Source organism: Spinacia oleracea, chromosome 3, assembly GCF_020520425.1.
Source record: "Spinacia oleracea cultivar Varoflay chromosome 3, BTI_SOV_V1, whole genome shotgun sequence".
Taxonomy (NCBI): Eukaryota; Viridiplantae; Streptophyta; class Magnoliopsida; order Caryophyllales; family Amaranthaceae; genus Spinacia; species Spinacia oleracea.
The window spans coordinates 85,620,579-85,633,257 of NC_079489.1; the positions used below are offsets into that span (position 1 = coordinate 85,620,579).

General features: G+C 36.3%; 1 long non-coding RNA gene across 1 annotated transcript; it reads left to right on the forward strand.

Annotated features, from left to right (window-relative positions):
* Positions 1-7,209: 7,209 nt before the first annotated feature.
* On the forward strand, positions 7,210-8,943 carry LOC130469163 (uncharacterized). Its single transcript, XR_008929538.1, has 2 exons — positions 7,210-7,482; positions 7,579-8,943. It is a non-coding gene; the product is annotated as an uncharacterized lncRNA (long non-coding RNA).
* The last annotated feature ends 3,736 nt before the right edge of the window (positions 8,944-12,679 follow it).

Genomic DNA, 12,679 nt, shown 5'->3' on the forward strand with positions numbered 1-12,679 from the left:
CGGTTGAACCTTAGTTCTATGTGACCTACGAGGGGCAACAATGCCTTGAGGAACTACTCCCACTGGCTCTTCTAAAGGCCTTAGAGGTTCTTCACCTTGAACTGCTTCTAAAGAGTTCTTGGTTCGTTGTTCGTCTCGAATCTCTTCGAGGTCTATTATTCTCCCACTTGTCATTTTGGAAATGTGATTTCTTTCCAAAAAGACACCGTCACGAGCAACGAATACCTTGTTCTCTGACTTGTTGTAGAAGTAATACCCCTTAGTTTCACTTAGATACCCAACGAAGAAACATCTGTCAGATTTGGTTCGAGCTTGTCCGAAATTAATCGCTTGACATATGCCTCGCAACCCCAAATCTTTAGAAAAGACAACTTTGGAAGTTTCCCAATCCATAATTCGTATGGAGTCTTTTTAACAGCTTTTGACGGAGCACGATTCAGTAAGAGTACTTCTGTTTGCAACGCATGTCCCCAAAATTGTAAAGGAAGTTCGGCTTGACCCATCATTGACCTGACCATATCGAGTAAGGTCCTATTTCTCCGTTCGGACACTCCATTCCATTGAGGTGTCCCCGGAGCAGTCAATTCAGAAAGAATACCCCATTCTTTTAGATGGTCATCAAACTCGTGGCTAAGATATTCACCTCCTCGATCTGATCTTAGAGCTTTGATTTTCTTTCCATGTTGATTCTCTACTTCATTTTGAAATTCTCGGAATTTCTCAAACGATTCAGACTTGTGTTTCATTAAGTAAATATAGCTATATCTACTGAAATCGTCCGTAAACGTTATGAAATAGCTGAAAGCTTTTGTACTCATAGACCCACATATGTCCGTATGTATTAGCCCTAGTAGTACGCTTGCTCTTTCTCCCACCTTTGAGAAAGGTCGCTTTGTCATTTTTCCAAGTAAACAAGATTCGCATTGATCAATCTTCTCTAACTCGAATGATTCTAGAATGCCCTTCCTTTGAAGTCTTTCCATGCGCTTTGTGTTTATATGGCCTAATCGACAATGCCATAGATATGTGAGATCAGAATCACCAGTTTTAGCCTTTTGGTATATATGTTATAAATTTTTTTTGCTTGTATCTAGCCCTTATATACCGTTTTCTTGTTGGGATGAACCATAAAACATTCCATTCAAAAAAAAAAGAACAACTATTGTCTTTAAATTGAAAACTAAAACCTTTAGAATCTAAACTTGAAATGGAAATAATGTTTCTGGAGATACTTGGACCATAGTAACGGTTTTCTAGTTCCAAAACAAAACCACTAGGCAAAGATATAAAATAAGATCCTACGGCTAATGCAGTAATTTGTGCTCCATTTCCCACGCGTAGATCCATCTCACCTTTATCAAGCTTTCTACTTCTCATTAGTCCCTGCGAATTGGAACATAAGTGTGAGCTACAACCAGTATCAAATACCCAAGAAGTAGAATTTGCAAGATTACAATGTATAACCTACATACCTGAAGGAGAAGCAACGTTTCCGTCCTTCTTTCCTTCTTTTAATTTGGGGCAATCTCTTTTGTAATGACCAATTTCATTACAATTGAAGCATTGCGATTTAAATGGAGAACGATCCTTCTTCATTTTCCTCTTGGAGGGCGCCACTTGCCCTCCTGGAGTAGATGGAGAGCACCCTTGCTTTGGATCTTCCCCGGAACCTTTCTCTTGATTTTCTTACTCTTTACTTTTAGTGACGCTTGCTTATCATTTACAAAGTCCAATTCATATTCATTAAGCAAATAGACTAGCTCACTAATAGTGTTTTCCCTTTTCTTAGAGAAATAGAGTAGTTTGAATTTCTTATAACCAGGGTGAAGAGAATTCAAAAGTATTCCTGCAGGTGCAGAATCAGGGAACGGCTCACCAAGAAGCTCAAGGCGGTTGAGAAGCTCAATCTTTTTCTTTGTATGAGCCTTAATTGGTGTTCCATCTGTCATTTTAAGATCAATTTGCTTTTTGCCTTACGACGTCAAAGCAACAACCTAGTGGAGCATTAAGATTTAGATCCCCAAATGAATGTAGCAATTCAAAGACATTTTGGTCGACATGTTGACCACCATGTTGGAATCTACCACGAAATATATCCCTAAGATGCCTTAGAAGTTCCCATGGCTCATATGAAATGAACCTTGCACTCTAATCCTTAGGGATTGAGCCAAAAATAAGATCCATCACTAGCGACATGTGGTTCGCCCACACACAGTGCTTTTCAGGAGTCATATCCTTTGAGTAATAGTTGGAGATGGGATTGTCAACAACATATTCAATGTTGTTCCACCTGAGGACTTGCCGAAGCTTCCTCTCCCAATCAAGAAAGTTTGATAGGTTCAATTTTACATCCAGAACTTTTGTTACTTTGAGTGTTGTTTTAGACATTCTACATTTGAAAAGAATTCGCAATAAGTAACCATTCATAATCTTTAATAACTTTGAAATAAATGCGATCATGCAATCATTAAAGCTATTAAACATTTCATTCATGCAAAAATAAAACATGGTCCAAAATGAATGAAACGATTCCAAGACCCTAAAAGTCCTAAATTCTTAAGCAGCTTTGGCATGTCTTAAGTCTTTCAAGATTCTATATAAGCAAAACCTATTGCTAGTAATCTCCAAATTACTCTTGGTTAATAAATTAATTCCATAATTTATTCCTTTGCCACAACATATGCCATTGTTGTTTGAGTTAAAACCACAATCAACGTGTTACTTTGGGATACCTTACCATCTAAGTCAACTAAAATAGCACATCGCCTTTGGCGGAAACCTACTACCTTAGATCCTTAGATTTTTGTAAGTGATTGATTTTGAAGGCAATTATAAACTCAATATTACTTTGGACCTAGTTATTTCTATGTCGGTTTGATTATTTAGTGAACTAAATCTAATCGAGCATACAAACAACTTTCATGCATAATATACATTCATTCACAATATATTAGTGCATAAATTTAATTTTGGTGAACTAATATGGCCCAAAACTTTGTCTTGAAGCATCCAATCTTCTTCACCTTTTTAGTTTGGCATCGTCTTGAACTTCATTCAAAAGCTAACTTAAAGTTCTAAATTTCCTAGAAATACTTGAAATAATTAAATAATTACATCAAAATTTCAATGGTATGCATACCATATTTAAAACTTTACATTCAAAGATAAAACGGTATGCAGACCGTATTTAACTATCCTAGAATGGCCATACTAGTCACCTTGAACACCTGCAATACATAAAATATTTTCTATGCATTCATCCATTCGTGTCCTAAAACGAATGGCCCAAATAAATATGCAAGTATTTACATGATTTATTTAAAAATCATGTTCATATAAAACGCGTCCTAAAAGATTAATCAATTCCGAATTGTTAATCCTTAGAGTTATTCTAATCAAAGTTTAATTTAATTAAAATAATGGTGCCCTACGAAAATAATTAAAATTAATTATTTCATTTAATTTCATTAAATGGCTCCCTCTTAAACCAATATTTTAATTTGGATAATTTAATTTTAAATATTTAAACTTACGGCCCAGCCCAAGTTAAATAAAATAAATAAAAAATTCACCGTTAGTCGTTTCATGCAATATTAAATTCAAAGACCAAACGAAGCAAAATAGCCAATTTGTGCAACATGGGCTAGGCTTGCGCCCAGCCCAATGCTGCCTTGTGCATTGCGTGCCACACGAGGCCTCGAGAAGCAGCGTCCCTCCCCCGCATAGCACAGCGCAACATCCCAGCTACGTTGTTGTTGCTGTTTTGCTCGTCGCTGCTCGCAAGCCAAGGCCAGCGTTGCTGCCTTGCCTGCTCGCTGCTTCGTCGCTGCGCCAAGGCATTGCTGCTGCCTTGCTCGCTGCTGTGGCCAGCGGCCAGCGCGCGTGTTGGCTGCCTCGCGTTGCTGCGCCAAGCTGTAGAGTGCAGCGCGCATGGGCTACGCCTAGCCACACACGCCGCACACCCTTTGTTCCGCGCCTTTGGCTCGTGCCATACGAGCCAATTAACCAAAAAAAATAATTCACGGTACGTTATTTGCATGACGTTTATTTTCTTAAAATTAACAAAATTAATCGTTTTATTTTTTTTTTGAAAAATAACAAAGTGGGTGATTTTTATAATTTTCCAACAATCCAATTTTGAGAAATTTATAAATCTTGGCTAACAACATTCAAATTTAACGAACGATCAAAAATTTTAATATCTGATAATCCAATCTAAAACTTTAAATCATTCTAAACATTTAAATTTCAGATTTTTATCAAATTTGGTTTAGGTGATTGATTAAAATTAATGAATCTAAACAAAATTTTAATCCCTAAATTTTTAAAACTGCCATTTAACATAAAATAATATTCCCTTTCCCAACTAAACAAATTTCCAGATCTAAATTATTATTAAAATCAATTTACGATCTAAAAATCATCAATTTAGGGAAAAATAAAACTAGGGTTTATACTTAACATTTATGGCCGAAAATTTTACCATAATTTCAAAATATACCCAAGAACAGTACGGTAACTTTTGTGTAAGACTGCCTTACCGGAAAGACCACTTTGATTGCTTAACTAATTGGTTCCATTGTTTAACTAATTAGTTCTAGTGCTTTACTAACTAGTTTCTTTGTTTAACTAATTGGTTTCAATGCATAACTAATGAGCTCTAGTGCTTAACTAATTGATTTTATAGATTAAGTTATACACAAGGTGGTATTTTGTGTAAGACTGCCTTATATAAAAGTTTCTAAGAATAGTAGGCCAAAATTTCAATTGATTCTGAGTAGTTTAGGTCGAGCAATTAATTGAAAAACTTTCCAAAATTGTTAATTTAATTCATTAATTAACAAAAACGCCCAAAAACTTGAACTTCGGGGACTGTTTTTGCAATTATGTTCCTATGAGTTGATCTTAAAACGCCGCTTTCAATTAGATTAGGGTCAGAAATATTGAATTTCCGACATTTTACGAATTCAGAACATACTCTACTATCTATCCAATAATCCAGAAATATTTCGTAAATTCATGAAAAATTCAGAAAAAAACTCGACAACATCACAAACATATTAACATGCCAAAAAGTACTTTAAAATACATGTTTCTCATGATACCACTGTAGGGAAATACAGTTAAATACATATTAAGGCAGCGGAATAATCCCCAAAGTCAGGAACCATGTATAAAGTACAGATCAAGTAGACTTACATTTGTAGCGTGTTTTCCCTAGTTCAACGAATCACGAACACGAACAAGAACTCCAAATGTCGTTCCTCTACTTGGTTCACCGACACGTTCAGATCCGTCTTGAGATTCGTAGCTTAGACGTCACTCAAGATATTTTAGCTTTTAGGGAAGAACAGTTTGAACGGAGTCTCAAAGGAGAATAGGATTTCTCTTTTGATTTAGGTTAAACTGATGTACGTAATTAGAGTTGTGTGAAAAACATAATAATGGGTGAGGTGTTATAACCCTAAGGGTTATAACATGACCGGCCAACGCACAAGGCCTTAACCGGCCAGCTCTCGCACAAAGCCCACGAGCAGCACGCACAGCAACGCAGCCATGGGCCTTGGGCCTCGTTGCGCTTGCTGCCACTGCTGCTGTCCCGCGTGCGCCCAGCCGCAAGCCTACGGGCCTTGCTCTCGCGTTGGCGAGCTGCTGCGCTCGTTGGGCGCGCTTGCGCGCTTGGCTCGACGGGCCAGCAGCCATGCCTTGCTCGTATCCGCGTCCAATGCCTTACGGCTATTGTTTATCGTATAATACTTGACGAATCACCGGTCGTCGTACGATACGATTATTCGTTTCACCTAGCTTACCAATATTCGTGATACGGTATACGATTCCGATCCAACGTCATATCGTATATTTATGTTTTTCCGAACTAATTCCCGAAAAGCTATTCAATGAATTTCCGATTCATTTAATCCGGTGATTTGTTACATGCCAATGGTGTGGCCTTATAGGTTCAGTCAAGAGTAAGATGTGAGCCTAATATAGATTAGAACTCACTGATCGGAAGCATTGCTCCAGCTAGCTGTTCCGATCACTTGATCTCACTAAATTAATTGTTCGTAATTAATCTGAACCTTGGTATTAGACTAATGCACCTTGGGTGAAGGACATATTTCCTTCAAAAAATACAAACCCTATAATTAAATTCAACAATAACAATCCAACGTCAAAAATCCTCAACTTTGGTGTTAATAATCAATCCCAAACACAATTTTAAATCATTAATCAAAATAAATGATCATAATTTGAAAACTTAATTTAAATTGAGATAGATTAGGAAGAAGAGAATCATACATGCCGGCTAATTAGCACGACAATGGTGAAGTGGTTGTCGTTCGACCATGAACGACCAAGGAGGAGAGGGACGAGAGGTGCAGGTCGCGTACGGGTGCTACTGTGTGCGGTGTTGTGCGCAAAGGAAGGGCAGCAGCAAGGCGAGCAGCAGCAAGGGCGAGGCAACAAGGACGCTAAGCAGTGACGAGTAGCAAGGGCGATGGGCGCGGGTGCTCGGCTTGAAGGAAGAGAGAGGGTCGAGTGAAAGAGAGAGAGAAAGTGAGGGAAAGATTCTGAGGGTTTATGAAATTAATGAGTGTTGGGGTTTTACGAAACATAAAAGGAGTATTTATAGGTTTCGTTTCCTAGATGGGCTAGGATTAGGAAACTCAAGGATGAGCTTCATTAAACGAGATATGCTTTATTTGTTTGAGCTAACAACTGAAATTGGATTGGGCTAGAATATTTTTAACTCATTTTTCTTTTCAAAAACCCAATTAAATTCCCAAAAAAAAATTATTTTCTCGCTAATTAAAAATAATAAATATTTTTAATTAACATAATACATTTAAATAGATATTTAAATGCGACTTCAATTTATAAAAATAATAAAACGTCTTATAAATATAATTAAACATATTTATAATCACTTAAAAATACAAGTTTTTTCACACCATAAAACCTAAAAACGTCTTGTGTATTTTCTTCCAAATACCCACAATACCAAAATTGGGTATCAACATAAATACCTCTCCTAGAAAGATAAGAATTTACTGCTAACCCATCATACATGAGTTTCTAGATAAAAATCTCCCATTTAGGTAGGATATTCAATTTTCAGACAATGCAAATCGCCTTTAAAAGTGCCTAATTTTTTCTACCCTTCTTTACTTTCTTGTTCTCCATAAGCATGGCATACCTAGATTTTATAGTAAATTTACCTGAAGCATGGAATTTCTGGTATATAAAATCATTCGAAGGATTGTGAGATAACTCCATTGCCAAAATATCACTAGCATCTTTCCATTCAAATTTTTGTCTAACCATATTTGTCTTCCAAGACGTACCATTATGTTCAACAAAGTTCTCAACCCTCCACTTTCTCGAGTCTGCTAGTAATTGGCCAGAACGTACCACTGGTATTCTTCCATAAACCAAGCCATGCTAGCCGTTAGAACACTCTTTTCGTTTGCTATCTTCCAGGTTAAACCCTTTTCAAAATTCTTATGCGCCCTATAAATTCCTCTCCTACCCATAGAATTGGTTCTACAAAAAAACTTATTTGTGACCTTTTTGCAGATGCAACATCCATGTGGGCTGAAAATCACCTGTACCTCCAAAAGATTATGATGCAACCTCATTGCTTGTTTAAACAACAATAAACCTGATCAAATGTCGGGCCGGGCCGAGGCATAAAAACCAGCCCGCTATGTCGGGCCGGGTCGAGCAAAGATTCAGGCCAAAAAATTGACCCCAAGCCCGCTATTTTGGGCCTAAAATAAATTAGCACTACTTGGTGAAATAGGTTCTTTTAGCATCAATTTCGAACCATCTGCTAGAGGTTGTAACAATCCGAACGATCCCACTACATCAGGACCTTTTCATACAAAATAAAATATATTTTGTAGTTGAATGCAAATATGTCGATAGAGTTTTGTTATTGTTGGTATGCTCAGTGATGACTTGGATCATTTATGTTGGGTTTGGTCAAAATAAATTGGTTAGAATTATTGATGGAAAATTATTTTTGGGTACTAGTTTATTTCCCTAGAGAACTGAGATTGTATATTGAGCGAGTTATATCATTGTGGTAATTTTTGCCTTTATAGAGAAGTATAATATGTAAATCGTGATGGGTAGTGATCAGATTATGAGATTAGCAAAAGATCGAGAATTTTATATTATTGGATTGAGGCTCAGTGTTATAGACCTTAGTCCTTGGCATGTTGGTAATGAGATGATAACCATTAGTAGAGGAGCAAGATACAATCTTTATTATTTTCTTAATATCCCGATAGTGGGATTTGGTCCAAAAGTGTCATTGGCTCAGTGAGTCTTTCTAGTAGCTATTGAGAGTTTCAAGTTTTTATACTTGTTGGTTTATTTATTCGAATTACCCATGTTCAAGGCTAGGTATAGAACAACGAGCGCGCATGATAAAATCTATAGTATTTATATAGTATGAAGTTAGTTTTATCTTTGGGATAATACTTAAAATATAGTTTCATACTACATTGTTTACTTGAGCCTTTATTATTCTATATTAGTATGTTTCTGTTTGTAACAAGTGATTACTCAGCTCTTTTTTGACGTGTGTGTTTATTTGTTATGTGTGTTTGTGGCCATGTCTTTTTCTTATGGTGGTCTTGCGACGATCCTTTTGGAATTTCTCCTCTATGGTGAGCAGTTAAGATTGACTGGAGCATTGCTCGTGAAGGATGCAGTTACAAGTTGAAGGAGCTCAAGTATTATCGTTTAATCTTTTATGACAGTTTAATACTTTTCAGTTGTACAGTTGTAAATAGATCACCTAGTAATCGAGTTGTAATAATTTAAGTTTTGTGAGCCTTAGCACTTGACAATATGGTCAAATGTGGCGGTGATACCTCCGATTTAGGTGTAAGATTCCGCAAATTTTTATAAAGTCTTTTATATTCTTATTCATTTAAAGTTAGTAAATGGGGGGTGTTACAGATAGTCTGAATGAGGATCAGTTTAGCTGCTTGGGAAAGGTGGAGGTCGGCCCATGACATCCACTTTTCCAGCCACTGAATCCACCAAAAACAGGAAGTTGTCTGCTTTTCTTCCTTGAATGTCAATTGGAAATCCTAGGTGATTCCCCAAATGTTGAACTTGGGGAATTGATAGAATAGTTTTAAGGTTCTCTTTTTGTTCATTAGCCATTGAAGGAGATAACTTAACAAAGGATTTATGGAGGTTTAATTGCTGAGCCGAGATTTTCCCAAACCTCTCCAAATTTTACATAATACAATGATAAGCTTCTTGATTTGCTTTAAAGAAAATCATAACATCATCCACGAACAGATGTGTTATGGATGGAGATCTTTTTGTCACTTTCAATCCTTTAATCAGCTTATATCCTCATCTAACGAAAGCATTCTTGATAATATATCCATACAAAAGAGGAAAAGATATGGTGAAAGGGGGTCACCTTGACGTAACCCACATTTGGGTTTGAAGGGTTTAGTTTTTTTTCCTGTTTATAAGCGCTCTAAAAGACACAGTGCTAACACATTGAGAAATTAATTGAAATCATTTCTCCGAAAATCCATACGCTTGAAGAACCTTAAGAAGAAGAAGCCAGTCTATCCGGTCGTAGTCTTTAGACATATCAAGCTTAACAACTGCCATGTCACTTGATTTCCTTGAATTGACCATATATAAAAGTTTGTAACTTAATAGCAAATTATCCTTCATATAATGGCCTGGGATAAAAGCATGTTGAAAGTTGGAAATTAATTTTGGAAGGACCTTCTTCAACCTATTCACCAGACATTTAGAGATGCATTTGTAAATAGTATTACAAAGGCTAATGGGTCTAAAGTGAGAGGCTAACTCCGAGCTTGAATTTTTAGGGATCATAACCAAAAGAGATTGATTCCGTTCTTTTAACAAAAACCCGATTTCAAAGAATCTAAGGATATTTGCCGTGACAAGCTCACCCACCAGAAGTAAAAAACTCAGTAGTGATCTCATCTGGTCTCGGTGATTTAGAACAATGAATTTTGAAAATGGATTCCCCAACCTCATAGCTCGTGAAAGGAGCATTAAGAGCCAGGTGGTCTTCTTCATTTATTTTCGTTAGGGCCATATCTCAAAGTTAAATCAATCTCCTCACCATGATTACTCCCCAAGTTCGTATAGTAAATATCCAAAAGAGAATCCATTACTACTTTAGCAACTTGATCTTGACCCTCTACCCAAACATGATCATTGTTTTTAATTGTAATAATCTCATTTTTTTGATTTTCTATGCTTCACCCTCCTATACATCATCGAAGAATTACTATCACCTTGTTTGATCCATTTCTCTTTCATTCTCTATTGCCAATATTGGAACCGAAGAGAGTAAATTGGAAGCCATTCGTTTATTTTATCAATATACACATTACCTTGCATCAAATTTGTAATATCATCAGCTTGTTGTAGTAGTGATGAGGTTTCCTCCTTCCAATTCACCCCAAAGTTTCTTGTTTGAGAGACATCAATTTCGGAGTTTAATTCTAATATTTTGCAAATTTTGTGTACCTTGAACATACTAGATCCCCCAACATTAAGGTTCCAAGTCTCATTGATCAAAGTCTGGATTTCCGGGAATTGCAAACACAAACTCTCAATTTGGTACGGACGTTTTGAGTATAAAATATTTAGAGAAGAGTCATAACAAATTGTCGTGTGGTCAGAGACCGTAATTGGTTCATTTTTAATTCTCCCATATTCCTCATACCATGTGGGTGTAACATATACTCGATCTAACCTTTCTAAAATTAAATAATCTCCCAAACATTTGTTACTCCAAGTAAAACGTGAGCCCGAGAACGGTACATCCATTACATTGTTACGAATTATCCAATCAATTAAGTCATTGGCTCCTCTTATTATTTGGCTTTCTCCCAACTTATCATCTAAGGTTTCCAATTGGTCAAAGTCACCAATTAAATACTCTTCGGAAATCTATCCAATAATGAAGATAAGAGATCCTAGACCTATCTTCTATCTTCTACTTTAGGCTCCCTATAAACAAAGATCACTTGCCTACTTTTCCCATTTCTTTCCAAAAGGTTACAAACTACTACATTCTTATAAGCATGGATACAATTCACATCAACATTAGTCCATCCTAATACAGCTAAATCACCTTTACTTCCATCAGAATCAAAACCAAAAGAGGAAGAAGGGTTTAAAACACTTAATCTACTAACTACATTATCCACAATCTTCTTAGTTTCACACATAAAAAAAAGGGTAGGCATCTTAATACAACAGAACCATACTAAGTACGGGAATTTAGGGGTGTGTGGATCATGAAATCCCCTACAATTTCAAGATAGCAACCTCATATCTCCTTGGGGAACTGATCTGGTTAAGTCACCTCACCCACTTGATCAGTTGCAATTGAAGCTAAGATGCCTATCTGGACCTCAACATCCATGTCATCTTCCTGCGGAACGTTTACAGTAAGACTTACTCCTTCACTTCGCTGTCTTTTTAGTTAATTACATGGTCTATCAAAGTCTGTATCAACCCGTTTTAGAATTTCCCTGCCTTTCACATCTACCTTATTGTAAGTTGTGGTACCATACTGCTTTACCGTATCCACATCAAAGATAACCTTCGTAGCCATTTCTTCCCTTTCTCGTCTCTTCTCCAAATATTAAAGCCTCCCTTTTGAAACCATCCATGGAGTATCTTGTACCTCTTAGATCCCACCCATTTGACATCAAATTCACTCTTCCTTATAGAGAATCATCATTACATGATCTTGCTTGTTTATTTTCTTCCCCACTCCTTCTTTTCTGCGATGCCGAGTTGACCTGCAAATTAGATAGCAATGCCATATCAAACGAATCAAAAGGTCTAATCGGGGAAGCCGGTGAGTTTGGTGGATCAAATTCAGTTAGAGACAGATTATGGAGATCCGTCCTAAAATTAATGAAAAAGAAAAAAGTTTTGGTTTCTAAATGAAAATAATGAAAAGAAAAACATGTATTTATATTTTCAAAAAAAAAAGAAAAATGTTGACTTCAGCAATCGCGTGACAGCTTGGTTGGCAACAAATCAGTCTTTTGTGTAATTCTGCCTTATATAAAAGTTTGTGTACAGTAAACACTTCCCGGAGGACAAACATGTGTGAATTACTTAAAAAGTAAGACACCTTATAGAAAACATATGTTTGTAACTATTTATTGAAATACTCGTAAGTGATACACAAAGTTATACTTTGTACTATTTGCATCGAACCAGTGAGCATATCCAGAAGCGTAGAATAGGGCAGACAGACTTAATTAAACAATATGAGTATTTCAAGCATAAAAAAAACAATATGATTTTTCAAATAAGGAAAACAGGGATTTTGAGGGGGGGAAATGAAGAATGAGAGTCCATGTGAGTGCTTCCTAACGAGATCAAGTAGTGTGCTAGTTTAACCCCTCCTTTAGATGAGTTTGAAACGCGATAACAAATCTTATTACCTTAGAGATCATATATAATACTCTTATTGCCATACTCGTTTTACTTCTAAAAGATGTATCGGTTAAAATCTATGGTCTGTAGCCAAAAGTATTACTGCTTAACTAATAAACACAAATATAAATGTACTCAATATTCTTTTTTTAAGAATATGTAACTAAAGAAATATATTGCATGAAATCTTGAAACA